This window comes from Gorilla gorilla, chromosome 18 (assembly GCF_029281585.2).
Source record: "Gorilla gorilla gorilla isolate KB3781 chromosome 18, NHGRI_mGorGor1-v2.1_pri, whole genome shotgun sequence".
Classification (NCBI taxonomy): Eukaryota; Metazoa; Chordata; class Mammalia; order Primates; family Hominidae; genus Gorilla; species Gorilla gorilla.
This window is the reverse complement of record NC_073242.2, coordinates 100,992,425-101,019,921: the sequence shown is the minus strand read 5'-3', so window position 1 is coordinate 101,019,921 and position 27,497 is coordinate 100,992,425. Positions and strand designations below refer to the sequence as shown.

The 27,497-nt window shown below is 42.2% G+C and overlaps 1 protein-coding gene and 1 pseudogene across 1 annotated transcript in view; both read left to right on the top strand.

Moving 5' to 3' along the window:
- Positions 1-27,497, top strand: part of ZNF19 (zinc finger protein 19) — a 92,579-nt gene that overhangs the window by 448 nt on the left and 64,634 nt on the right. Inside the window, exon 2 of the mRNA XM_055366422.2 lies at positions 19,305-19,361. The gene's annotated coding sequence lies outside the window, so the exon portion shown is untranslated. The remainder of the gene's footprint in view (positions 1-19,304; positions 19,362-27,497) is intronic.
- Positions 1,121-1,219, top strand: LOC115931118 (uncharacterized; annotated as a pseudogene).

The window sequence follows — 27,497 nt, the reverse complement described above, 5'->3', positions numbered from 1 at the left end:
AGAGCAGACAATTCCATTAGCTGGTGTTAGTTTCCAATGGTATAGCCCCTTGGAACTTTTCTCCAAAGAATCGTGGCCCTCACCGTCCGCAGTGCCTGACATTAGGATCTCTACTCAGCCAGAAAAATAAATCCACCCCCGTGCCTTTGTCAAAGACAAAGCAGGACAGTAAAGCGGTTGAGACAGGTTTTAACCAGTAATATACTAATGGAATAAGGAGGAGTCTAACACGAACTGAACTCAACTTTGATTTGTACAAATGTTACTCAGACTTTAAAGGAAAAATGGGGGAATAGGGAAGGGGAGAGGAATGAGGGGGCGCTCAGAAGAGTGAGGGAAGTGAAAGATTACAAAAAGTGCGAAGTAGGGGTTAGTCCATGTGAAACCCATCTGGGTTTGTTAAAGGGTGTTTCTGGAAATTAGGCTTTTATCCTCCTACAGACGCTGGGAGACAGGAGCCATATCTTAAGGCGTTGGCTGGAACAGTAAATTCCTTTGGCAGCCTGAGTTTTTTTAGGCAGGCCCTTTAAAGTGGGGCTGAAGTTATCCTAGAGATGCTACCTTGCACTGTTAGAGACTGTGTTAGAGTTTTGTTCAAGTCTGTTGAGGCCTAGTCCACAAATGGCTCAGAGGAACCTGGCTAGAGTTTGGTCAAGGAGAGAATTTTTGTTACTCCGCATATTCTGCACATTATTCTGCGTGAGGTGTTGTATTTTACGTACCCTAAAGTTTGAATTATTGCATATATGTTGGAAAAGAACTGAATTCTCAGTACATATTATTTATATCCTTATTTATTTTAAACAATTTAGGTTTATTTACAAACAAGTTTCATATAATGTTATAGAACCTGCAAATACAGATGCTCTCTATAGGCCAAATTGTTTCACAGCACCTTCCAAAGAGGCAGTCAGTCATTTGCTAAGGTTAAGGTTGAAGCTCTGTAGGAGGTGATGCCCAATTCCTCAAAGAAAACAATAAACAGAAGAACTAGCACATGTGTGTCTTAATTTTTGTGTGTTTCAAATGTAGAAAAGAATTATTGGTCTTTAACTCATTTGATAGCCTAAATTTAATGTATTTTTACATTATACCATATTTAAAAAGTAAAGCTGTGGGAGTGTTCCCTTTGGCAGTGCATATGCTAAAATTGGAACAATACAGAGAAGATTAGCATGGTACTAGCAAACCAAATTCAACAGTATGTTACAAGGATTATACACCATGATCAAGTGGGATTTATTACTGAGATGCAACATATAAAAATCAATCAATATAATATGCCACATTAACAGAATGAAGGACAAAAACCACATGATCATCTCAACTGATGTAGAAAGGTTAGTTGACAAGATTTGACACCTTTTCACGATAGAAACACTCAACAAACTAGAAACAGAAGGAACCTACCTCAAGATAATAATAAGGACCATCTATGAAAAGCTTGTATCGGCCAGGCAAGGTGGCTCACGCCTGTAATCCCAACACTTTGGGAGGCCGAGGTGGGTGGATCACCTGAGGTCAGGAGTTCGAGACCAGCCTGGACAACATGGCGAAACCTCATCTCTACTAAAAATACAAAAATTAGCCAGGCATGGTGGCACATGCCTGTAGTTCCAGCTACTCAGGAGGCTGAGGCAGGAGAATTGCTTGAACCCAGGAGGCAGAGGCTGTAGTGAGCCAAGATAGTGCCACTGCACTCCAGCCTGGGTGACAGAGCAAGACTCCATCTCCAAATAAAGAAAGAAACAAAGAAAGAAAAGAAAAGCTTATATTGAACTTCATACTCAATGGCGAAAGACTAAAATCTCTTTTTCTAAGATCAGGAAAAAAGCATGGATGCCCACTTTCACCACTTTGATTCAACATAGTATTGGAAGTAGTGGCCAGAGCAATAAGACAAGAAAAAGAAATAAAAGGCATTCTGTTGCAGGAAGTCAGGGACCCCAAATGGAGGGACCAGCTGGAGCTGAGGCAGAAGAACATAAATTATGAGGATTTCATGGACATTTATCAATTCCCAAAATTAATACTTTTAAAGTTTCTTACGCCTGTCTTTACTGCAATCTTTGAACATAAATTGTGAAGATTTCATGGACATTTATCACTTCCCTAATAATACTCTTATAATTTCTTATGTCTGTCTTTACTTTAATCTCTTAATCCCGTTATCTTTGTAAGCTGAGAATGTACGTCACCTCAGGACCACTATTGTACAAATTGATTGTAGAACATGTGTGTTTGAACAATATGAAATCTGATTGTAAAACAGGTGTGTTTGAACAATATGAAATCAGTGCACCCTGAAAAAGAACAGAATAACAGTGATTTTCAGGGAACAAGGGAAGATAACCATAGGGTCTCACTGCCTGCGGGGTCAGGCAGAATACAGCCATATTTTTCTTCTCACAGAAAGCCTATAGACGGATGTGTGAGTAGGAGAAATACTGCTGAATTCTTTTCCCATCAAGGAGTAACCCTGGGGAAGGAATTCATTCCTGGGGGTAGGTCTATAGACGGTCGCTCTGGGAGTGTCTGTCTTACGCAGTTAAGATAAGGACTGAAATACGCCGTGGTCTCCTGCAGTACCCTCAGGCTTTGGGAAATTCCAGCCTGGTAAATTCTAGTCAGACCGATTCTCTGCTCTTGAACCCTGTTTCCTGTTAAGATGTTTATCAAGACAATGTGTGCACAGTGGGACATAGACCCTCATCAGTAATTCTAATTTTGCCTTGCCTTGTGATCTTTATTGCCCTTTGAAGCATGTGATCCTTGTGACCTACTCCCTGTTTGTACACCCCCTCCCCTTTTAAAATCCCTAATAAAAACTTGCTGGTTTTGCGGCTCGGGGTCATCATCACGGTCCTACCAATATGTGATGTCACCCCCAGAGGCCCAGCTGTAAAATTCCTCTCTTTGTACTATTTCTCTTTATTTCTCAGACTGGCCGACACTTAGGGAAAATAGAAAGAACCATGTTGAAATATTGGGGGCTGGTTCCCCCGGTAGCATTCAAATTGGAAAGGAAGAAGTAAAATTATCTTTGTTCACAGATGACATGATCTTATATGTAGAAAACCTTAAAAGATTCCACAAAAACTCTGTTAGAACTAATAACCAAATTCAGCAAAGTTGTAGGATACAAAATTGATATGCAAAAGTCAGTTGCTTTTCTATACACTAACAATGAACAATCCAAAAAGAAAATTAAGAAAACAGTTCCACTTACAACAGCATCGAAAAGAATAAAATACTTAGGAATAAACCTAAGCAAGGAGGTAAATTATTTGTACAATCAGCTGGGCATGGTGGCTCATGCCTGTAATCCCAGCACTTTGGGAGGACAAGGTGGGTGGATCACGAGGTCAGGCATTTGGGACCAGCCTGATGAACATGGTGAATACCCATCTCTACTAAAAATACAAAAATTAGCTGGGCATGGTGGTGCACACCTGTAATCCTAGCTACACAAGAGGCTGAGGCAGGAGAATTGCTTGAACCCATGAGGTGGAGGCTGCAGTGAGCTGCAATCATGCCACTGCACTCCAGCCTGGGTGATAGAGCGAGACTCTGTCTCAGAAAAAAAATAAAAAGATTTGTACAATCAAAACTACAAAACATTGCTGTAAGAAACTAAAGGAGACACAAATAAATGAGAAGGCATCCCATTCTCATGGATTGCAGTACTTAATGCTGTGAAGATATTCATGCTGCCCCAAGTGTGTAGGGGAGGGTTGCCCCTACACACCTGTGGGTCTTTCTCGTAAGGTGGAACGAGAGACTTAGGAAAGAAAAAGACAGAGAGACAAAGTATAGAGAAAGAAATAAGGGGACCCGGGGGACCAGCGTTCAGCATATGGAGGATCCCGCCAGCCTCTGAGTTCCCTTAGTATTTATTGATCATTTGTGGGTGCTTCTCGAAAAGGGGGTTGTGTCAGGGTCACAAGACAATAGTGGGGAGAGGGTCAGCAGACAAACACGTGAACAAAGGTCTTTGCATCATAGACAATGTAAAGGATTAAGTGCTGTGCTTTTAGATATGCATACACATAAACATCTCAATGCTTTACAAAGCAGTATTGCTGCCCGCAGGTCCCACCTCCAGCCCTAAGGCGGTTTTTCCCTATCTCAGTAGATGGAGCATACAATCGGGTTTTATACCGAGACATTCCATTGCCCAGGGACAGGCAGGAGACAGATGCCTTCCTCTTGTCTCAACTGCAAGAGGCATGCCTTCCTCTTATACTAATCCTCCTCAGCACAGACCCTTTACGGGTGTCGGGCTGGGGGACGGTCAGGTCTTTCCCTTCCCACGAGGCCATATTTCAGACTATCACATGGGGAGAAACCTTGGACAATACCTGGCTTTCCTAGGCAGAGGTCCCTGCGGCCTTCTGCAGTGTTTGTGTCCCTGGGTACTTGAGATTAGGGAGTGGTGATGACTCTTAAGGAGCATGCTGCCTTCAAGCATCTGTTTAACAAAGCACATCTTGCACCGCCCTTAATCCATTTAACTCTGAGTTGACACAGCACATGTTTCAGAGAGCACGGGGTTGGGGGTAAGGTTATAGATTAACAGAATCTCAAGGCAGAAGAATTTTTCTTAGTACAGAACAAAATGGAGTCTCCTATGTCTACTTCTTTCTATACAGACACAGCAACAATCTGATCTCTCTTGCTTTTCCCCACACAAGTGATCAATAGATTTCAACACAATCCATATCAAAATCCCAATAGCATTTTTTTTTTCAAAATAGAAAAAAATCACCCTAAAATTCACACAAAATCTCAAGGGACCCTGAATAACCAAAAAAAATTTTGAAAAGGAAGAATAAAGTTGAAGGAGTCACACTTTCTGATTTCAAAAGATATTACGAAACCACAGTAATCAGAACAGTGTGGTACTGGCATAAAAACAGATAAATGGGCCAATGAAATAGAATAGCCAAGAAATAAACCCTTGTATATATGGTCAAATGATCTTTGACAAGGGTGCCAAGATGACTGAATGGGGAAAGAAAAGTGTCTTCAACAAATGGTTTTGGGAAAACTAGATATCCACATGCAAAGGAAGCTGGGCCCTTATATTACACCATATATAAAAATTAACTCAAAATAGACTAAAGACCTAAATGTAATACCCCAAACTATAAAACTCCTAGAAGAAAACATGGAAGGAAAGCTTCATGATACTGGATTTGGCAATGATTTCTTGGATATGACACCAAAAGCATAGGCAACAAAAGGAAAAATGGAACTTAAAAACCTTTGTGCATCAAAGAACATAATCAAAATGAAAAGGCATTTTCTTCTGCCTATGGAATGGGAGAAAATATTTAAAAATTATATATCTGATGAGGCATTAACATTTAGAATATATAAAGCACTCCTGCCACTCAACAACAAAAAAGTCAAATGACCCAATTTAAAAAGGCACTTGAATAGGCATTTCTCCAAAGATACCCTAACTCATTTCTCTCAAGTTCAAAGTTCAACAGGTCCCTGGAGCAGGGGCACAATGCTGCCAGTCTCTTTGCTAAAGCATAGCAAGAGTAACCTTTACTCCAGTTCCCAATAAGTTCTGTGAAAGAAAAATACACTTTGGGGCCCCAAAATCACTAAGCTAAAGGGAAAAGTCAAGCTGAGAACTGCTTATGGCAAACCTGCCTTTCATTCTATTCAAAGTCATCCTTATGCACAGTGAGATAAATGCATATCTGATTGTCTCCTTTGGAAAGACTAATCAGAAACTTAAAAGAATGCAATCATTTGTCTCTCACCTACCTGTGACTTGGAAGCCCCCTCCCTGCTTGAGTTGTCCCACCTTTCCAGACAGAACCAATGTTTATCTTACATATATTGATTGATGTCTCATGTCTCATGTCTCCCTAAAATGTCTAAAACCAAGCTGTGCCCCAGCCACCTTGGGCACGTGTTGTCAGGACCTCCTGAGGCTGTGTGATGGGTGTGTGCCCTCAACATTGGCAAAATAAACTTTCTAAATTTACTGAAACCTGTCTCAGATATTAGTTTCACAGTACCTCATCTTCATCTGAGACCTCCTCAGCCTGGACTTCACTGTCCATATCACCATCAGCATTTTGGTCACAACCATTCAAGAAGTCTGTAGGAAGTTCCAAACTTTCTCCCATCTTCCTATCTTCTTCTGTGCCCTCCAAACTGTTCCAATCTCTGCCTGTTATCCAATTGCAAAGTTGCTTACACATTTTCAGGTATCTTTATAGTAATGCCCCACTTTTATAGTACCAATTTTCTGTATTAGTGCATTCTCACACTGCTATGAAGAACTACCTGAGACTGGTTAATTTATAAGGAAAAGAGGTTTAATTGTGCTCACAGTTTTGCAGGCTGTATAGTTTTCTGCTTCTGGGGAGGCCTCAGGAAACTTACCACATGGCAGAAGGTGAAGGGGAAGCAGGGACATCTTCACATGGCCAGTGGGAGTAGGAGGAGGTTCTACACACTTTTAAACAAGCAGATCTTGGGAGAACTCTATCACAAGAACAGCAAGGGGGAAGTCCACCTCCATGATTTAATCCTCTCTCACCAGGCCCGTCCTTCAACACTGGGAATTACAATTCGACATGAGATTTGGGTGAGGACACAGAGCCAAATCATATTACTCATAGAGACAGAAAATAGATTAGTTACTTCTAGAGCTAGAGGTGAGGCCATATGTGGGAGATGGAGAGAGATGGCTAATGGGTACAGAGTTTCTTTTTGGAGTGATGAATATATTCTAAAATTGATAATGGTGATGGTTACACAACTTTAAAGAAAGTAAAAACCATTGAATTGTACAATTTAAGTGGGCTGAATTGTGTGGTATGTAGATCATGTCTCAGTAATACTGTTTTTTTTGTGTGTGTGGAAAAAAAGATATAAAGGAGTCAGACTTTAGAAGGATCAACTCAAATATCTGTGTGGCATTTAAAGGATTTTTAGGTTTTTAAAGAAAAGAAAAAGCATGTAAGAGTGCCAGTTTGTAGCTATCTGTTCATGGTGGAAAACAGTAACTTTTTCTCATGTTCATCCTAGTCACAAACATTGTGATGTTACTTCAGACATAATCATTCTAAAAGGCAGAGATAACTTCAGTTTTTTGAAGATAAGGAGTGCACACTTACAGGAATTAGTTTGGGGACTAGAACTAGATGGGGTGACCTCATCATTGTTGTTTCATTTAAGGGTACAAAGTGCTTATTTTTCCTGACTCTGGTATTTCATAATGGAAGCAGGGCAAAGTGTCAGTTGGGCTTCCACACTGGGAGCAATAAGAAATTTCTAGAAAAACATCTGAGATGTTTCTGTAAATAGCAGAATTAGCATGTGTGATAAACTAGTGGTTTTTACACTTTTTCGTTCATGTGTTCCCTAAAATAATTTAGAATTCTTGACTGTGAAAATTCAAGCATATATAAAAGTAGAAGCAGTAGTATAATTAGCACCAATATACCCATCACTCAGATTTAATGACTCTCAAGATATTGCCATTTTTGTTCCTTCCTTCTTTTTCTTGTTTTCTTTGCCAAAAGATTGTAAAGCAAATCCTGGACATCGTTAGTTCTCCCCATACGCCTCAGCACACATCTCTAAACACATAACTTCTTAACCACAGTGCCACATCACATCAAATAGTAAGATATTTTTGGTTGCCTCCAAAATGTCTCCTTATAGTTGGTTTATTTGGATCAGGATTCAAACAAAGTTTAAACATTACTTTTTAGTTTTATGTCTTAAGCTTAAATATCTTTTACTCTAGAGAAGGCTCCTGTTTTTTTTTTTTTTTCTTTTCATACCATTGACTTGTTGCAGGAATGGCTGTCTTACAAAATGTTCTACATTCTGGATATGTTTGTTGGCTTCCTTGTGGTGTCAATTAACTTGTTGATTTAACTAGAGCATGCATTTTTCAACAGAGATGATATTGGATATTTACTAGAAATTTACCTTCTTTTTTTTTGTTGTTGAAACAGGGTCTTGCTCTGTTGCCCAGACTGGAGTGCAATGACATGATTACAATCATAGCTCACTGCAGCCTTGACCTCCTAGACTCAAGTAATCTTTCCACCTCAGCCTTCTGAGTGGCTCGGACCATAGGTACATGCCACCATGCCCGCCTAATCTGTGTATTTTTTGCAGAGATGGGGTCTCACTATGCTGCCCAGGCTGGTCTCCTGGGCTCAAATGATCCTTCTGCTTTGGCCTCCCAAAGTGCCAGGATAATTTTCTTTCTTCATCTTGTATTTCTGTTTTATGTTTTACCCCAGTTTTATGTTAACGTTATCCTTATCTTTGAAAGTATTTTATTGATCATACTTCTTTGCCACAAAAATACTGACTGATATGGCAGGTTGCTAGAGGTTCCCCAATGACTTTCTCTCCTTCTTTTGTAGTATTAAAACTGCTGATGGGGCTGGGCGTCGTGGCTCACGCCTGTAATCCCAGCACTTTGGGAGGCCAAGGGGGGCAGATCACCTGAGGTCAGGAGTTCAAGACCAGCCTGGCCAACATGGTGAAATCCCATCTCTACTAAAAATACAAAAATTAGCCAGGTGTGGTGGCAGGCACCTGTAATCCCAGATACTGGGGAGGCTGAGGCAGGAGAATCGCTTGAACCCGGGAGGCGGAGGTTGCAGTGAGCCGAGATCGCACCATCACACTCCAGCCTGGGGGACGAGAGCAAGACTTTATCTCAAAAAACAAACAAACAAAACAAAACAACAACAACAACAAACTGCTGATGGAATGGATCAGGATCACTTTTCAGTGAATTTCTCAACTTTGGGGTTTCCAGACCATACAGGTAGGTTACATTTGAACACTAAACCCATGTAAAGGAATGCCTATGCTTACAAACTGTCATGGGAGAGTTTTCTTTTTTCTTCCCAGGGGCCAGAATAAGAAAGATTTCTTTATAATCCATCTTGTTACTTAGCCTTAACATTTGGAAGGGCTTGGCTTTGTGGAGAGGTCTAAATTTTAAATCCCTGCCTTACATGGGTCTAAGTCCTCCTCCGCTAGTGTTAAACTCTAAACCCATGATTACTGAGATGGTACCAGCATAAGCATACTCTTATTTTCCAAATTTTCAGGCCCCTCTTTGTTTTTGCTTCTTTGGGGATTCCGTTACTCTCTTGCAAGCTTGGCTCTGAATTTGAAAATACGTTTGTTAGATTTTATCCATCATATCTAGATGTTTTGAAGCCCAAACATTTTCATATGATCTTTCTTGTGATGTTGCTTTGGAAGTCTCCATACTTCTCTTACATCTCTCCATCCTGATGTTTCCTCCTTCCGTTCTCCCCCTGCCCAAAATCTTTGTTCCATAGCAGGTACAATTATCTGCCATTATCAAACTGGTTACTTCTTTGCCTTAACTGTAACTTCGCTCTTCCCCTAAAGTCACTGTTTGTTCTTTTTTTTTTTTGAGACAGAGTCTCGCTCTCTTGCCAGGCTGGAGTGCAATGGCACAATCTCAGCTCAGGGCAACCTCTGCTTCCCAGGTTCAAGCAATTCTCCTGCATCAGACTCCCGAGCAGCTGGGATTACAGGTGCGTGCCACCACACCCAGCTAATTTTTGTATTTTTAGTAGAGACGGGGTTTCACCATGTTGGCCAGGATGGTCTCGATCTCCTGACCTCATGATCTGCCCGCCTTGGCCTCCCAAAGTGCTAGGATTACAGGCGTGAGTCACTGCACCCGGCCAACTCACTGTTTGAAATAGCTTTTTTTCCCACATAGCCCAGACTCTAACTTATTGTCTTTTTTCATATCTATACTCCCCCAGACTCACACAATAACCAGCTTCCTTTAAAACATGTGCTGAATTACTTTATATCCTTTCTGTGCACACTCCCTTATTTATTTAGGGCCTGATACATGGGACATTTCAACACGTGGGAAATTTCAACATCTCTGTGGATGGCCTAACCCACACTCTAACCTCAAGGCCTCTTGCTTATTCCAAACATGAGGAGCTGTACAATCTACCCCACAATGGCCCCACTCCCAAAGCCACACCTGTGTTCCTTGTCATCACTTGAACTAGACTATTTTAGGATTATTAATCCCTAACATGTAATTTACTAACTGCAAGCTGCTCACCCTCCAACTGGCTCACAATCTGACACCTGGACATTATACAGCCCTTTAATCTCTTCAAACATTTCCCAAGTCCATTAACTCCCTTGCATTGTTACACTTCTTTTTTTCCCTCATGGTGCTGTACTCTGCCCACATTCCTGCCAGCGACCTCAACTTCTTAGCTTCCTTATTCCACAGCATCTGCTGTGCACAGCCTCTACCTGGGATTAATCCGATCCTGAACCTTCTCAATTTCTATACTTAAAGTAAAAATAAAGGTAAATGGGTGCCACTGGTACACGGTCTCTGGCCTCGCTAGGGCCTCAGCACTGTTTTGGCAATCCCTTTACAAACACTGGACCAGTGCTTCCTTGAGTTGAAGATGGCAGGCCCATAGAATGAGAGGAGCCGGGTGCTTCAATTACTGCTCGGAGAAGAGCTATTTACTGACCATGTTGGTCTTCATTTGAGCAAGAAAACACTTCAATTGTGTTTGAGCCATCAAGCTTTTGGTATCTGTTTGTTGTAACAATTACCATTACTTTAACAAATACAATGAGATACCATTTTAAAATTTTAATTTTCATCAGCAATAAGAGAAAATGTTATTTTATTTATTTATTTTTTTGAGATGGAGTTTCGCTCTTGTTTCCCAGGCTGGAGTGCAATGGTGCAATCTCGGCTCCCTGCAACCTCTGCCTCCCGGGTTCAAGTGATTCTTCTGCCTCAGCCTCCCGAGTAGCTGGGATTACAGGCATGTGTCACCACGCCTGGCTAATTTCGTATTTTTAGTAGAGAGGGGGTTTCACCATGTTGGTCGGGCTGGTCTCAAACTCTGGACCTCAGGTGATCTGCCCACCTTGGCCTCCTAAAGTGCTGGGATTACAGGTGTGAGCTACCCGCCCAGCTGAGAAAATATTATTTAAAACCAGCAATACAAAATTTAATTTCTTCTTCTTTTTTTTTTTTTTTTTTCAGACAGGGTATCACCCTGTCGCCCAGGGTGGTCTCGAACTCCTGGCCTCAAGTTATCCTCCCGCCTCAGCCTCCCAAAGTGCTGGGATTACAGGTGTGTGCCACCACACCTGGCCTAGGAAATGTCCTTTCATTTTTGCTTCTCATCTCCCTGGTCCTACCTGCCTTATCCCCTATAGGGCTCACTATTTTTAGTTTCTCATGTATTCTTGAGAGTTTCTCTACAAGTATATAAGCAACTTTGAGTATAGTTTTATTTTCCCTTAAAACAAAACATAGTGTGTAATCACAATTTTATACTTTCCTTTTATTTCTTCTTTTCCTTCTCCTTCCTCTTCCTCTTTCTTTTCCTCCTTCTCCTCCTCCTCCTCCTCCTCTTCCTCCTCCTCCTTCTTCTTTGCCTTGCTCTGTTGCCCAGGTTGACGTGCAATGGTGTGATCATAGCTCACTGCAGCCTTGAACTCCTGGGTCAAGTGACTCTCCTGCCTCAGCCTCCCAAGTATCTGAGACTACAGGCATGTGCCACCACGTTTAGCTAATGTTTTTGCATTTTTTTTTTTTTTTTTTTGATGGAGTCTCACTCTGTCGCCCGGGCTGGAGTGCAGTGGCATGATCTCGGCTCACTGCAAGCTCCCCCTCCTGGGTTCATGCCATCCTCCTGCCTCAGGCTCCCAAGTAGCTGGGACTACAGGTGCCCACCACCACGCCCGTTTAATTTTTTGTATTGTTAGTAGAGACGGCGTTTCACCGTGTTAGCCAGGATGTTCTCAGTCTCTTGACCTTGTGATCCACCCGCCTCAGCCTCCCAAAGTGCTGGGATTACAGGCATGAGCCACTGCACCCGGCCTTGTTGTTTTTAAATTTTTTAATAGAAATGGAGTCTTGCTATGTTGCCCCAGCTACTCACAAACTCCTGGCCTCAAGCGATCCTCCTGCCTAGGCTTCCCAAAGAGCTGGGATTACAGGTGTGAGCCACCATGCCCAGCTTGCCTTTTCGTCTTTAACAAAATATATTGGGGAATTGGGGAGTTTTCCGTATTTACACACAGAGAAATTTCTCTCTCTGTCCAGCTGCACAATATTCTATAGTATGGTTATACCATAATTTTTTGCCCATCAGTAAGAGATTGGTTGATAAGATGATTGCTTAATAAAGAAATTAGGGTGTACTTTGTTTTCTAGCTTTGGGGAACATGGGGACAGAAGCCCAAGGGAAGAGCAGCTTGCCCAAGAAGCAGTAGCAACAGACACGTGCCTGGAGGGAGTGTGATGGCATCTGCCACGTGGAGGAGAGCATGAGCCATTCTTCAGCACTAGAGAAGATGGCATTGCAGCCAGCAGGAATGTGGCATCATTCTGAAAGCAATGAGAATGACACTAATGCTGTCCCCAAGCTCACCACTTCCCTCTCAGGCCTTCACTCAACCCCTCTACTTCTTATTTCCAGTGTTTCTGCATTAACTACCACCTTCTTTTTAAGAACGAATGAATCCCAGAGGTTCCCATGGGCCAAATTCTCCCTTTCCAACACCATCTTAACCGTGCTTCAGTAAACATAAGTTGTCAACTCTCAAATGTGTGTCTCTAGTCTAGACTTCCCTTCTGAACTTTAGACTTGCACATCCAACTGCCTTCTCCCATCTGCACTTAGAGGTCGCTAAAGTTCCACCAATTCATCATTTCCACGCTCCCTCCAGGCACCTGTCTGTTGGCCACTGCTTCTTGGGCAACAAGATTCCTTAGGACTTTCTACACATAAGATTATGTCATCGGAAAATAGAGATAATTTTACTTGTTTCTTTCCAATCTGGGTGCCTTTTATTTCTTGCCTAATTTCCCTGGATAGAATCTCCAGTATGATATTGACTACAAAGGTGAGAGTAGACATCCTTGTCTTATTTTTGATCGTGGGGGAAAAACATTCATTCTTTCATCATTAAGTATGATGTTAGCTGTGGGTTTTTAATAGATGCTCTTTATCAGTTTGAGGAAGTTCTATTGTTGATTTTTAAATCATGAAAGGTTGTTGGATTTTGTCAACTGTCTTTCTGCATCTATTGAGATGGGTCAAGTGGTTTTTATCCTTTATTCTATTAATATAGTGTATTGTGTTAATTGATTTTACAATGTAAAACCAACCTTACATTTCTGGACAATTCCCAGTTGAAAATGGTGTATAATTCTTTTTACATGGTACTGGATTCCATTGACTAGTATTTTGTTGCTTTTACATCCATAGTCATAAGATATATTGGTATGTAGTTTTTTGTGTGATATGTTTGTCTGGTTTTTGTATCAGGGTAACATTGGCTTCTAGAATGAATTGGGAAATGTGTACTATTTTTCTGTATTTTGGAAGAGTTTGAGAGGATTCATAGAAATTCTTTAAATGTTTGTTAGAATTCACCAGCAAAGTCGCTTGGGCTATTCTTTATGAGAGCTTTTTTTTTTTCTTAGATGGAGTCTCACTCTGTCACCAGGCTAGAGTGCAGTAGCGTGATCTCGGCTCACTGCAACCTCTGTCTCCCGGGTTCAAGCGATTCTCCTGCCTCAGCCTCCCAAGTAGCTGGGACTACAGCCGCGCACCACCACACCGAGCTAATTTTTGTATTTTTAGTAGAGACAGGGATTCACCATGTTGGCCAGGATGGTCTCGATCTGTTGACCTCATGATCTGCTGGCCTCGGCCACCCAAAGTGCTGGGATTACAGGCGAGAAATTTTAAATTACTAATTTAATCTCTTTACTTGTTATAGGTGTTTTCGGATTTTCTGTTTCTTCTTGAGTTAGTTTTGGTAGTTTGTATCTTTCTAGGAATGTGTCCATTTCATCCAAGTTATCTAACTGGTTGTTTTTAGTATTCCCTGATAATTCTTTTTTATTTTTGTAAGGTCAGTAATAATGTCCCTCTTTCATTTCTGATTTTAGTAATTAGTCTGTTTTCTTTTGTTGGTCAATCTAGCTAAAACTGTCAATTTTGTTGATCTTTTCAAAGAACCAAATTTGGTTACACTGATTTTTTTCTCTCTCCCTCTTCTCACTCTCTATTTCCTTTATTTCTGCTCTAATTTTTATTGTTTCTCTCTCTTGCTCTCTCTCTCTTTTTTTTTTTTTTTTTGAGATAGGGTCTTGTTCTGTTGCCCAGGCTGGAGTGCAGTGGTGCAGTCATGGCTCACTGCATCCTCGACCTCCCAGGCTCAAGTGATCCTCCCACTTCAGCCTCCTGAGTAGCTGGGACTGCAGGTGCACACCACCATCGCTGCTAATTTAAATTTTGTTTTTTTTAGAGATGGGGTCTCACTATGTTGCCCAGGCTGGTCTCAAACTCCTGGGCTCAGGTGATCCTCCTGCTTTAGTCTTCCAAGGTGCTGAGATTATAGGCATGAGCCACCATGCCTGGCCTATTGTTTCTTTCTTTCTTCTTGCTCTGGGTTGAGTTTGATTTTCTTTTCTTCTGTTTTCAAGGTGGAAGTTTAGTTATTGATTTGAGATTTTTCTTCCTTTTTTAACATTGATATTTACAGCTAAATATTTCCCTTTAAGCACTATTTTAGCTCTATCCCATAAGTTTTGGTATGTTATATCTTCATTTTCATTCATTATTTTAAAAATATTTTCTATCTCTTTATTGATAATATTTGTTGGATGAGACATTGTCAACATACCTTCCTTTAATTCTTTAAGCATGGTGTCCTTTAGTTCTTTGAACATATTTATAACAGGGGCTTTGAAGTCTTTGTTAAGTCCAATATCTGGGCTCCTCAAAGGCATGTTCTATTGCCTGATTTTCCCCCTTTTTGTTTTTGGGTCACACTTTTCTATGTCTTTGCAAATCTCATAATTTTTGTTGAAAATTATGCATTTCAGATAAATTTTATAGATTCTGAATATTAATCACCCTCTCATCTGGGGCCCGTTATTTGCTTTTTTTTAAAATTTCTTAAGTGACTTGGCTGGAACAGATTATTGAAATCCATTTCCCTCATAGTGTAATGTTGCTCCTTAGAGAGTGAAGCCTTGGCCATGCACATAGTCCCTCTGATGAGCTGAGATTACTGGAGTTTTAGCAGGGTTCTCTTTAATTATATTTTCTCTGGTCCCCTGTTAAGCTTCTTTCTGGTCTGACTTTATCGGCAACATATCCAGCTGTTAGCTGCCAATAACTGCTAGCTGGTTGCTCTATTTTTTTTTTTTTGTTGTTACAATGTCTGGGGCATAAATTGCTCCATCACCTGATTCAGCTAGTCAGGTCCCTTTGCTGGGGCGGTCTTTGAGGCTTGCTTCGAGCCCAGGAGGGCTCTGCTTAGCTGTCTCTTTCCCTGGTTCTCTGTTAAACTTCTAGCTGGTCTACCATTTTATTTGTTGCTAGTAGTTTAATGGAGCTAAGAGCCTCCTCCTAATTGTTTACCACCAAAATCTCCAGTTTTTGACAGCACACTTAGGCGTGAACTTCCTCACATTTTCCTCTAAGTACAGTAAGTCCTTTTATTTTATTTTATTTTATTTTATTTTAGACAATGTCTTGCTCTGTTGCTCAGGCTGGAGTGCAGTGGCACGACCTTGGTTCACTGCAACCTCTGTCTCCCGGGTTCAAGCGATTCTCTTGGATCAGCCTCCCGGGTAGCTGGGATTACAGGCGTGTGCCACCATGCCTGGCTAATTTTGTATTTTTAGTGGAGACGGGATTTTGTCATGTTAGCCAGGCTGGTCTTGAACTCCTGACCTCAGGTGATCCACCCCCGTTTGGCCTCCCAAAGTGCTGGGATTACAGGCATGAGCCACCGCACCCAGCTCAGTAAGTCCTTTTTGAAAGAGTCTCTGAGCTCTCTATTCTTATGGCCTTCTCTCCCCCTGGACAGAATCTCTGCCACTACATCAGAGTGGGGGGGACAAGGAATGTGGTCCACTTCTTCTGAAATGATACACCTGCCTTGCTCCACAAGTGGAGCCTTGGATTTGGATGGTAGCCCCTAGTCTTTCTAGCCTGCTCCTCCTGGCATAAAACCTATGAGTGCGCTGGTGTGGAGGTAATTGAGACAATTTTCTGAGCCTTCTGTGCCTAGGAATAGCTTCTGCCATACAAGTGGGGACTGGGTTTTGGAAGGAAACCCCAGTTGAGTTCCCTGCCTCAACTTCTGAATAGTAAAAGAGCTTCTGAATAGTAATGGAAGGTGAAGTATGCTGAAAGAAAAGAGATGAGAGACCAGTTAGGAGGCTCTTGTAGAAGTTCAAGAGAGATTTGAGGTTGCTTTGGATTTGAGGTTGGATTAACACTGTAGCGGTAGAAATGGTGAGAAGTGGTCTGATTCAGGGTATATTTTGGAAGTTGAGCTCACAGGATTTGCTGATGGATAGAATGTAGAAGGTGAGAGAAAAGATCAAAGATGACTATTCCCCCAAGCCATTCCTTTAATCATACTTGGCCATTATGAGAGTGGAGAAAGAAAACAAGCCAGAAACTTTCTTCTTGGAGATTTGGCTAAAAACCAGGTTGTAAAGCAATCAGTCAGCAAGTATTTGCCAAATGCTTGCAGGTGGCAATCGATTAGTTCATAAGCTTCACCCTGTGAACACATGTGTTACCGGAAAGGGGTCCTGATCCAGACCCTAAGATAGTATTCTTGGACCTCATGCAAGAAAGAATTCAGGGTGAGTCCATAGAGCAAAGTGAAAGCTAGTTTATTAAGAAAGTAAAGGAATAAAAGAATGGCTACTCCGTAGGCAGAAGAGCGGCATGGGCTGCTTGACTGAGTATACTTATAGTTATTTCTTGATCATATGCTAAACAAGGGGTGGATTCTTCATGAGTGTTTCGGGAAAGGGGCAGGCAATTCCTGGAACTGAGGGTTCCTCTTCCCTTTAGACCATATAGAGCAACTTCCAGATGTTGCCATGGCATTTGTAAGCTGTCATGATGCTGGTTGGAGTGTCTTCTAGCATGCTAATACATTATAATTCATGTATAATGAGCAGTGAGGATGACCAGAGGCCACTTTCATCACCATCTTGGTTTTGGTGGATTTTGGCCTGCTTCTTTACCACATCCTGTTTTATCAGCAGAGTCTTTATGACCTGTATCTTGTGCTGACCTCCTATCGCATCCTGTGACTAGGAATGCCTAACCTCCTGGGAATGCAGCCCCATAGGTCTCAGCCTTATTTTGTCCAGTCCCTATTCAAGATGGAGTCACTCTGGTTCAAACACCTCTGACCCATGCAGCTCTTCAGAAAACCAGCCATAATTTTCAGCCTGTCTTGCCACAATAATATTACTATTAAAAATACAAGTCAACTTCAGTTTTTGAATCTCTGCTTTGCCCACCCCCTCACCTGCTAGCTTACTTGACCCAGCACTTCTGAGCTGTTGGCTTTAAGATTCAGCTTCCCTTATTTCTCTCAAAGAGGAAACTTTTAAATGGTGGCTCTGTCTTATCTGGATCTGTAAGGATGTCACTGTGTTTCTCAGAGTAAAAGCTTCTGTTATTGGCTGAATATGCTTTTTTCCCCCTAAATACTATATAAAGGATGAGCCCTTTACATATAATGCAGATAGAATCAAGGTCTTCATTCATTAAACAAACATTTATTGAGTGCCTACTATGTGCCAGGTACTATGCTAGGCATTGATTATACCGCAGCAAATAAGACAGTCTTTTCCCTCAGAGAGTTCAAAGAACATGCAAATTGAATGGTTTTATAACAGTGTGGTAAATGCTATGATTATAGAAATCACACAGCAGTGGCTTCCAACAGGGAGTTGGGAGGCAAGGCAGGCAAGACTTTCAGAGATGTTGAAACTTGGAGGATCAAAAATATTAGCCAGAGAAGTTAGGAGTGGGACAAAGTAGGGTACTCCAGGTAGGAGAAATAGCATGATATAAAATCCAGAGGAAGGTGTGTATGTGGTAACTTGATAGATCTACAAATATGAGATGGGTAGAAAGTAGAGTCTAAGAAGGAGGGATAAGAGAGGAAGACAAGGGTCAGATAATGAATGCAGCTTTCTAAATGACATTAAGCAATTTAGACTTTCTGAATTTTTAAGACAGTGTAGATACTGGATTGATGTTGGCAGTTTGGAGGCAGGATGACAGACAGTGGTTCAGGGAAGAGGTGATGGTGGCAGGAACAAGGCAGGGAGGAGGAGGTTGAGGAAAAAGAGAAGCAGATGAACTTAAATGCTGACCAGGTAGAATCAACAGTTCTTGGTGAATGACTGGGGGAAGAAGTCAAGGGCAAAATCCAGGTTTTGGATTTGGCAACAAGTTGAAAGGTGGGAAAGAGACCCAGGAAGGATGAGGATGCTTGGCATGGTCTAGTCTGGAGGAGGGGGAAAATCATGAATGCAGTGTTTGGACACTGAATCTGAGGGTCTTCTGAGATGTCAAATCAGTGATAGGATATACAGATCTGGAGCTCAGAGAAGCCTGAGCTGGGGATATACATTTGCAAGTCATCCACATACAAGTGGTGTTCAAAATCGTGGGTAGGGGTGAGATTGTCTAAAAGGAAAGCCTACAGTGAAAAAGAAGAGGCTGTTCTATGCCTGAGCCTTGAGGAACTCCAACTTTTAATAGCTATGCAGAAGAGAATCTTCTATAAAACACTGAGAAGTGTCCAGAGAAATGGAAGAAAAATTGGGATACAGTGTTTTAAGGAGAAAATGGTCAATAAGGTTAATTGTTGCCGAGCGTTCAGGTGAAATGAGAATTGGAAAATATCTGTTGGAGTGAGTGGGCACCATGGAATTTAATTTTTATTGTTTTCTGGAGCTGGTTCAGGGGACAGTAGGGAGCAAAATCCAGATTGGAGTGGGTTGAGGAGGAAATGGAAGGTAGAAAATAAGGCCCATGAATGTAGACAACGCTTTAGGGCAGTTTGGTCGTGAAGGTGAAGAGAAAGAGGCTAGTAGCTGTATCAGGATATAGGAACGAGGGGGATTTTTTTCAAGAAGGAAGATCATTAGGTTAAAAAAGCCAGAGAAGGATTTAGTGGAAGAGAAGTTCAGCAAAGAAGAAGTGAATATTAAAAATGTACAGTTTTTGAGAAGGTGGGAGAGGATGGAATGCAAAGCCGTGATGGTGGGACTGGCCGCCAACAGCATATGGAACATCTGTACCATAATGTGATAGAAGAGGAAAGACGGGCTATGAAGGGAATTTATACGTTTGGCATTGGAGAGTTGAGAAGTTGCTGTCTGTTAACTTTTTTTTCCCCACTAGGAAGGAGGAGAAGAAATATGGTCAGAAGATGAGGAATGAAGTGGTCCATAAAGTGAGGTAGGTGATTATAAATTACATGTGAAGTAAACTTCCCTAGCGTGTGGGTCTCTGTATTCAGCATTTGCCTTGCTGGGGCTTAGGAGAAGACAAGGCATTAAGTCCATCCAGGGTTATGATTGCTGGAAACAATTCAGCATTTCCCAAATGAGTCTTTCTCAAAATACTCTCCTGACAGATTGTAATAGGTATGTTGAGAAAACAAAAAATCTTCCCTGGTCAAAGTTTGGGAGAATCACTCTTTCTTTCTTTCTTTTTCTTTCTTTCTTTCTTTCTTTCTTTCTTTCTTTCTTTCTTTCTTTCTTTCTTTCTTTCTTTCTTTTTCTTTCTTCCTTCCTTCCTTCCTTTCCTTCCTTCCTTCCTTCTTTCTTTCTTTCCTTTCTGTCTGTCTGTCTTTCTTTCTTTCTTTTTCTTTCTTTCTTTCTTTCTTTCTTTTTCTTTCTTCCTTCCTTCCTTCCTTTCCTTCCTTCCTTCCTTCTTTCTTTCTTTCCTTTCTGTCTGTCTGTCTTTCTTTCTTTCTTTTTCTTTCTTTCTTTCTTTCTCTCTCTCTCTCTTTCTTCTCTCTCTGTTTCTTTTTTTCTGTCTTTCTCTCTCTTTCTGTTTTTTGACAGAGTCTTGCTCTGTCGCCAGGCTGGAATGCAATGGCTGATCTCAGCTCACTGCAACCTCTGCCTTCCAGGTTCACGTGATTCCCCTGCCTCAGCCTCCCGAATAGCTGGGACTACAGGTGCATGCCACCATGCCCAGCTAATTTTTGTATTTTTAGTAGAGACAGGGTTTCACCGTGTTGGCCAGGATGGTTTCAATCTCTTGACCTTGTGATCTGCCTGCCTTGGCCTCCCAAAGTGCTGGGATTACAGGCATGAGCCACCACGCCTGGCCACTCTACTCCTTTCTTAATATAACTCCAGTTAAATTTAATATAATCAAGTTTTTCAAGTGTATTTGCATCCTGATTGCTTTGTGTGTGTTGCATCTGTAAAGGCCTCATAGCTTGGTTTATGATGCATCATAAAAGAACAGGGGGCCTTTTTTCCTTTTAACATGTTTCCATCTTCAGCACTTAGCCATCGAAATCCACATTGATTTAGGGCAGAGCAAGAGCTAACCCTGAAAGATGCCTCTTTTTTTTTTTTTTTTTTTTTTTTTGAAATAGAGTCTCACTCTCTCCTTCAGGCTAGAGTGCAGTGGCGCGATCTCCACTCACTGCAACCTCCGCCTCCCGGGTTCAAGCGATTTTCCTGCCTCAGTCTCCTGAGTAGCTGGGATTACAGATGCCTGCCACCATGCCCAGCTAATTTTTGTATTTTTAGTAGAGTTGGAGTTTCATCATGTTGGCCAGGCTGGTCTTGAACTCCTGACCTCAAGTGATCCACCCATTTCAGCCTCCCAAAGTGCTGGGATTATAGGTATGAGCCACTGTGCTGGCCTGTACCTCATTCTTCATGAAGAGCAGCATCATGTGCTTACTGCATGTGTTTTAATGAAATGTACGTTTCTGTCATTAAAACACAAACAATAAACTAGCCTCCTTATTGCCCTTTTAGGTCCATAAGAAGCCTGCTTGAAAACTGGTCAGGGGGTGGGCACAGTGGCTCAAGCTTGTAATCCCAGCACTTTGGAGGGCTGAAGCAGGAGGATCACTTGAGCTCAGGAGTTTGAGACCAGCCTGGGCAACGTAGGGAGACTCCCCCATCTCTACAAAAAAGAAAAAAAAAAAAAAGAAAACTAGCCAGGAAAGCAGGGCCAATGCCCATCCCACACGGTTAGGTTGAGGGTTGGGGATGGGGAGAGGACACTAGTCATAGTTACTTGTATTGTTATTTTTTTTTTTTATTATTGAGAGAGAGTCACCTGCTGTCACCCAGGCTGGAGTGCAGTGGTGCGATCTCAGCTCACTGCAAACTCCGCTTCCCAGTTTCAAGCAATTCTCCTGCCTCAGCCTCCCGAATAGCTGGGATTACAGGTGCCTGCCACCATGCCCGGCTAATTTTTGTATTTTTAGTATAGACGGAATTTCGCCATGTTGGCCAGGCTGGTCTCTGATCTTAAGTGTTTCACCCGTCTCAGCCTCCCAAAGTGTTGGGATTACAGGCGTGAGTCACCATACCTGGCCACTTGTATTATTTTTTTACTACTACAACTAACTGACATTGTCATAGGTCTTTACAGTTTGAAAATTGCTCTCCTATGTGTGATTTGCTTAATCACAATTAATTATTGTTGAGCAAGGAACATAGTTGGGGGTTTGACAAATGAAAAGATATGTCGAGCAAAAAAGAGAGGGGCTGGGGAAGGAGGTGAAAAAATTAGGGACAGTGGATTAAATCATACATTCTCAAGGGAAGTGACCATGGAGTGGTAAAAGTTGGTTCTTGGGCAGGGGGCAAGAACCCTTAGATATTACAATGGTTTGTAGTCCTTCAAAGGGCCACAATACATAAACAAATCGACAGTATATTTGTTTTGTTTTGTATTGAGACAGGGTCTCACTCTGTTGCCCAGGCTGGAATGCAGTGACACAATCACAGATCACTGCAGCCTCGACCTCCCAGGCTCAAGAGATCCTCCCACCTCGGTCTCCTGAGTAGCTGGGACTACAGTGTGCACTAACACTGCTAGCTAATTTTTATATGTTTTTTTGTAGAGACAGGGTCTCACCATGTTGCCCAGGCTGGTCTTGAACTCCTGAGCTCAAGCGACCCACCTGCCTCAGCCTTCCAAAGTGCTGGGATTATAGGTGTGAGCCAAAGCTGGGCCCAACAGTATATTTGTGATATTAAAATTTTGTATGGGGGTGGCGATTAGGAAAACAATGTCTACAAGGCTCGCTGGAGTAGTGGTTGGGGATGATAATGAGGAAAAAAAATAAAAAAAGGTTGAGAAACACTGATCTCAATCTTGTGGTGCCTACAGAGCTTTTTGGCATTCGTGAATGGTGTCTCTGTTTCCAGTCACTTACACATGTTTGTCCAGCACATTTGCTTCAGGCTTCATTCATCTTGCCCGTTTTACCCGAGGCCCTAAATGATCATGTTTTGCCTCTTTAAACCCTTTCCTCTTCTGGCCACAGGTGCCTGAATTAGGGTGGACATGAGCCATGACTAGTTAAGGCACAGCGAGTGACTGGTCCCAGGAAGGCTGGCTGCACCTCACTTCCTCTCCTGAGTCTTTTCTTGGTTCACCTCGTGTGACGCAGCTCTGTAGTTTTGTAACAGCTACTCTACCACTCTCCTTTTGAGATGGTTACTAATGGAGTGGGTATGAAAAAGCCCTGGTTATATCTCCCCAGTGAGGACATTTGGGCTGGTGGCACATGCGTTTGAATGAGGTTGGATGAGATGAAAGGGAAATCCATTTGAGTCATCAGCTCTTTATCCTTATCCCTGGTTGGTGTAGAGTGGGGGTTTTCAACAGCTGCACGATTGACATTTTGGACCAAATAATTCTTTGTTATAGGAAACTGTCCTGTGCTTTGTAGGATGTTTATTTAACAGCATCCCAGACCCCTACACGGTAGGTGCCAGTAACACTGAATCCCCCGCTTTCCAGTTGTGACAATCAAAAATGTCTACAGATATATAGATAAAATTATTGTCAATTAAAAATAAAATATAGTTGGGCGTGGTGGCTCACACCTGTAATCCCAGCACTTTGGGAGAGTGAGGAGGGTGGATCGCTTGAGGACAGGAGTTCGAGACCAGCCTGGCCAATATGGTGAGACCCCGTCTCTGCTAAAAATACAAAAACTAGCCAGGCATGGTGGTGCGCACCTGGAGTCTCAGCAACTCAGGAGGCTGAGGCAGGGGAATTGCTTGAACCCGAGAGGCGGAGGTTGCAGTGAGGCGAGATCACATCACTGCATTCCAGCCTGGGTGACAGAGTGAGACTCCATCTCAAAAATAAATAATAATAATAATAATAAAATAAAAAAAGTCTCCAGACATTGTCAAGTGTTCCCTGTGGGACAAAATTGCCTCCAGTTGAGAACCACTCATGTAGAGAACCTAGAAGATCAGGAAGTATAAATCTCATCATTTCAGCATGATCAGAAATGCCATAGAGGGGTTCAGATCAGAAATGGGAGAAAAGCATTGTAATCATGATATTCACAGCTAATGCTGAGTGAGTGCTTGCTAAGGACGTTCCACACACTGACTCATTAGCCCTTCCAGTAACTCCAAGGAGTCGTCCTGCTGTTTCCACCCACTCTATACTTGAGGGATTTAAGACATGGGGATGTTGAGGAACTTGCCTGAGGTCACGTAGCTGGTAATAGTGGGGTCACCCAGGCAGCACGGTTCCAGTGCCCCAGGGCTCGGGAGTGCATAACCTCTCTGTCTTACCGTCACGGTTCTACTTCCTTATCCTCCAGGGGGCGCACGCAGCACAGTACCAAGCACACAGTAGGTTCTCATTAGACTCATTGTTTCTGTCCATACTGACATTGGCATCTACTGGGGCACTCTGCCCCCAGATCTCTGCATGGCAACCTCCTTTACTTGGAGGGGGTCTCTGCTGCAATCTCACGTTCTCTGCAAAGAGGTCTCCTATTGCCTCTGTAGAATAGCACCCTCCTTCACTGCCAAGCCCGTTCCCCTTATTTTTCTTTATAGTACTTAGCATCTGACATATATTTTTTGTTCTCTTGCCCCCAACAGACTAAAATGTCTGTTGTATGAAAGGAGAGGCTTTGCCTGTTGTGTTTGCTGCTGTATCCACAGCACCTAGAACATTCCTAGGCATATAGTAGATGCCCATTAAGTGTGTGGAAAAAATGAATACATCCCTTAGCCAAGTGCTATATTCAAATTTCCTTACTCTGGTTATTGGTTACTACTTTTCCTCATCACTGCATTGAAACAAAACAAAACAAAACAAAAAACACAAAAAAAACCTTTCTCTGAATGACCAGGCACCTTTATCCAGAAGTGGGGCATAACCCTTGACACAAGGGGCAATGGATTGGGGATCCTCAACTAATGCCTGTCAGAGGTTTATTGTTAACTGGACTAGGTCACTTACAGAGTTTATTTTTAATTTTGCTTTGTCAGTCTGTGAAAGTAATTCAACAGAGTCATGATAATGTACATAGTTAATGAAGTTAATTTATATTTAGCTTGGGTATAAATCACATAGTAAATTATAAATGATATTTTGAGAAACATATTATGGACAATTCAATGGCAGATTTTTGCATAAAAATTAACAGAAGTTGATTCTATCTCCATAACCACTATTCATAAGTTGAAAAAATGTAGTTTTAATGAAAATGTATTAAAAACTTAGCAACTGCTCTCATTCTATAGAAAATGAAGCCACGGCTGGGCACAGTGGCTCATGCCTATAATCCCAGCGTTTTGGGAGGACAAGGCAGGCAGATCACCTGAGGTCAGGAGTTCAAGACCAGTCTGACCAACATGGCGAAAGCCCGTCTGTACTAAAACATACAAAAATTAGCCGGGCATGTTGGCGGATGCGTGTAATCTCAGCTACTCAAGAGGCTGAGGCAGGGGGAATTGCTTGAGCCCAGGAGGCAGAAGTTGCAGTGAGCAGAGATTGCGCCACAGGACTCTAGCCTGGGTGACAGAGTGAGAACCCATCTCAAAAAACAAACAAACAAACAAACAAACAAATAAAATGGAGAATGGAGCCACATAGTAACTATAGATAGAAACGTAGTTAAGTTACTGTTGGCACCCCTTTGCCTCAAACATATTCCCTTCTCACCATCCAGATAATTATTTATAAAGTTTGAGACCTCCACCCCCCGACTCCCAATTGCAAACATAGGACTTGGAGCAGTTGCCTAGTTTGGCATTTTGTAAAGAAATCTATTGCTGTATTGCAATTAGGCAATTCAGGCTGTTATGGTTACATTAGACTTGAGAGAAGCTCATTCCCTAAACCCTAAAAATTAGCTTTGAGAAATGTGATCAATTCACCCCTAATCTAGGTTTAAACTCATGCACAGACCCTATGCAGCTAGACAGGCTGAGGTGGAAAGAAACACCTTTCTGTTGCCGGGGGTTGGGGATGGAACAGATGCCTCTGAATTAGGAAGGATGTCTTGCAGAACACCATCCTCTATGCTTGTCACCAGTTCTCATGTCCCCAAACGCATCATATCTCAATTGAGTGTTGCCATTCTCACCACTGAATCCCAGCTCCAGCCTCCTGAACACTTCAACAAGAGACTGTGCCATTGTTCACTGCAGCCTTGTTCAACACTGGGTCAGGCTTTTAAGATTATATAGCATTTTTTTTTTTTTTTTTTAAGACAGAGTCTTGCTCTGTCACCCAGGCTGCAGTGCAGAGGCACTGTCTCGGCTCACTGCAACCTCTGCCTCCCAGGTTGAAGCAATTCTCCTGCCTCTACCTTCCCAGTAGCTGGGATTACAGGTGTGCACCACCACACCCGGCTAATTTTTGTATTTTTAGTAAAGACATGGTTTGTCCATGTTGGCCAGGCTGGTCTCAAATTCCTGACTTCAAGTGATCTGCCCACCTTGGCCTCCCAAAGTGCTGGGATTACAGGCATGAGCCACCACACCCAGCCTATATAGCATGATTTTATATTATGCACTCTATGCTATATAAAAATGCCATGATGTTATATATTCTTTAAACTGTTTGGCCTAGGAGGATGGGGCTGAATTAGGGATTAGATGATACACATATAAAAATGAATTTAGACCAGAATTGTCCAATCAAACTTTTGCAATGGTGGACATTATATCTATGCTGTCCGATACAGTAGCCACTAGCCTCACGCAGCTATTGGGTCCTTGAAATGTGGCTAGTGTGACTGAGGAGCTAAAAATTTATTAAATTTTAATTAACTTAAATCTAAACAACTACTGGTGGCTAGTGGCTACTCTATCAGAGAGCACAGATATTTTCTTCAAGGGTGTGGCTCTTAGATTCTGGACCTCATTGGATATCTCAGACTTGGAATGCAGGAAATTTAAAGCTGTTCTAAAGTGGATCTTGAATAAGACTCTGAGACTTCTGTGTGGCTAGTCTCTTTTCTTGTATCAGGATGGGGTGATTTTTTTGGAGAAGGACAAGCAGGCATCACATAGGGATGGCTCATAAAGAGGTTGCTAACTTTAAAACAATCCAGACAGGCACTGGACTTTCAGAAGGGAAATCAGAGGTGGTTGAGTCTACCGCTGTCTGTTCCCTCAATGGCCCTCTTCACTCTGTTCACACCGTCATCTGCTGTTCTGGTCTTATTTTCAATGCTGGGAAATTTTACTCTGACATTGTTTGGGAGGTAAACATTTGCCTTGTAGAGGCAAGCATTTGCCTGGGAGATCCTAGGCTCTTAGGAGTTTTTAAAGATTTGGACATTAGAATAAATTAGCTTCTTTAGAGCCAAATATAAATTAACTTCAACAGACCGAGCTAGGAAAAGTAGCTACTCAAGTATCTCAGGCAGTGGAGAAGCTCAGTCACTACTTGGCCGAATGGAGTGCGAGAGTTCTGACCTGACATCCAGGAAGCTTTATGAAGCTCGTCAAAAGGTGGAAACAAAAAGAAAGAGAAAATGACACAATCTGTCAGACTTGGACAAAGTGAAATATTTAAAAGTCAGGACTCAGAGGTCCACGGAATTCCAGACATATAGGGAGCTTCTTTCTATTCTTTCCAACCCAAGGACAGCACCAGTGGCAAGAGCAAGTGGCATACATACTCTGCATTTGTGGAAGAATCACCTTTCTTGGAGCAAGAAGGCGAACAGTGTTGCTGCTTGGTGCAAGGTGCGCTAGTGCCAGGCTAGCCATGGAAGAGTCATCAGAACTCCAGCCCCCATACTGGGGGATTCTGATTCTAGCAGATTTGTGGTAGTGCCTGGCAATCTGCATTTTTTAACAGGTGAAATTCTATTGTAAAACTAGATCTGGGGGCTCCTGCCAAGATTGGGAGTAACAACTTTTCTTATTAGGAGAAGTGGCCAGGAGGAGCTAAATAGCACCAGTCATACTAGAACTGAGGTCCTCTGGCTGAGGGATCAGAGTAAAAGAACTCTCTGCCCAGACCCTAGGGTGACACATATGGCGTTATCACAACTTATACCTCACACAAGAAAGAAAGGGCTTAGCTGCTAATTGTCTATTTTCCACCAATTCT